The 1,990-nt window shown below is 42.4% G+C and overlaps 1 non-coding gene across 1 annotated transcript; it reads right to left on the bottom strand.

The window, feature by feature from the left end:
• Positions 1 to 1,430: 1,430 nt before the first annotated feature.
• Positions 1,431 to 1,537, bottom strand: LOC120253280. Its single transcript, XR_005534230.1, has one exon. It is a non-coding gene; the product is annotated as a small nucleolar RNA R71 (small nucleolar RNA).
• Between the last annotated feature and the right edge of the window lie 453 nt (positions 1,538 to 1,990).

The raw sequence follows: 1,990 nt of genomic DNA, 5'->3' as shown, positions 1-1,990 counted from the left end.
AGAGTTCTTGTTGGTAACCCTAGTGAGTGAGTGACACACCACGAGAGTTAGACAAAGCTAGATTGAAGAGGGTTGAAAGGGTTAGTCGAGAGGTAGCGGAGTGTCCCCTTTCCCCTCCAGCATGATTTATTCTACTTCCATCTCGTAAAGTTCTTTGTGGTTATAGTAGAGTGAATGGCCTAAAGGATGATCTTCCGCTGGGGCTTGTTGCGGGTGTAACGAAGTGAGGCGTTGAAGTAATTTTAGCACCTAGATCTTAATTATGGCTAGGGACCTTCCACCTGGACCAAAGGGTTAGGTCTACATTTAGGAAGAGGATTTATTACTTGGAATCCCTTGAACTCATTGCAATTCTATACGGGTGAGAGGTTGAGAGGTTATTTAATTTCTCCTCTGGGACATGTATAAAGTTAGGCATAGTTGACCTTAGATTTGGGACCATGTATTTAAGGATCTCCACGACTCATTATTGCATCAGTTAGGAAGTGTAATAGAGGGTTCTTGCACTTGAAATGATTGTCTTAGGCGGAACAATACCCGGGTACCCCATTTATATCGATTGCCTTAGCTTCTTTTTCTTGTTGTTTTACTTTTGTTATTTCACATCTTGTCACACATATCAATATTCATCTCTCACTTAGCTAAGAAACAATTTAAGTGTTTTTATTCCCTACTCCCTGAGGATACGATACCCAACCCATCTGGGATTTTATTACTTCGATAAACCCATGCACTTGCGGGACATACGCAAGGGGTGTTCTCAAGTTTTTGGCGCAGTTGCCGGGGAATAAGCGTTTTGAGATACTTTGCACTTTGTTTTCTTAGGTATTCATTCATTCATTCTATTTCACATCTTTTTTACTATCATTATTCTGATTTTGTTTTCTTTCTATTGGTGCAGCTCCAGGTTATGACCCGAGGGAACCCCTCAAGATTGATTGGAGGAGATACCGAGCTTGAACGTACACTTAGAAGAAAAGGGAAAGAACTTGTGCAAGAACCATCTAATCTAGCTTATTTGGAAGTAGAAGAATCTGAAAACATTGTAGAATAGAATGAGCAACACCGGACATTATCCGATTATGCCAGACCTTCAGTATTAGGGACAAAATCGAGTATTTTGCGTCCCTTGATTACAGCTCCAAACTCGAGCTAAAGCCGACATTCATCCACATGTTGCAGCAATCCGCACAGTTCAATGGTTTGGCCGATAAGAATCCAAATAGTCATATAGAGAACTTTCTCAAGGTGTGTGATATGCATAAGATAAACGGGGTGACGGATGATGCCATCAAGTTGAGAGCCTACCCATTTTCCTTAAGGGGGAGAGCGAAGCAATGGCTACACTCATTAACTAGAGCATCAATTACCATATGGGAGGAGATGGTAGAAGCTTTTCTGGCCCGTTATTTCCCTCCCAGAAATCTGCAAAGGTTAGGAATGAGATCTCGTCCTTTGTATAGTCGGAATTGGAGTCTCTATTTGAGACGTGGGAAAGGTTCAAGAAGCTCCTAAGAAAGTGCCCGCAACATCAATTCAAAGAGTGGATGATTGTTCAGACCTTTTACAACGGGTTGAATCCAAGTTCAAGGCAATTCTTGGATGCGGCAACAGGAGGTACCTTAGGTACCAAGAACCCCAGTGAGGCCCGTCAACTAATTGAAGAAATGGGGTTAAATAGCTACCAATTGAATGCTAGGGAGAAGAAAAAAGGTGGCCAGGCTCCATGAGATAGATGCAGTAACTTCATTGGTGGGTCAAGTGGAATCATTGAGTAAGAAGTTAGATCTCCTAAATTCGAATAGAGTGGCGGCCATGACTACTTGCACCGGGTGTGGTGGAGGACATGCTTCCTCGGATTGCCCGATCTCTATTGGTGATGCATCTTCGGTTGAGAATGTTGATTTTGTGGGTAATACAATGAGGAACCAAGGGAATCCATATAGCAACACCTATAATCCGGGTTGGAAGAATCATCCCAATTTTTCGT

Source organism: Dioscorea cayenensis, unplaced genomic scaffold (genome assembly GCF_009730915.1).
Source record: "Dioscorea cayenensis subsp. rotundata cultivar TDr96_F1 unplaced genomic scaffold, TDr96_F1_v2_PseudoChromosome.rev07_lg8_w22 25.fasta BLBR01000031.1, whole genome shotgun sequence".
Lineage (NCBI taxonomy): Eukaryota > Viridiplantae > Streptophyta > Magnoliopsida > Dioscoreales > Dioscoreaceae > Dioscorea > Dioscorea cayenensis.
The sequence above is the reverse complement of the archived record's forward strand: the minus strand, read 5'-3'. Positions and strand labels throughout refer to the sequence as shown.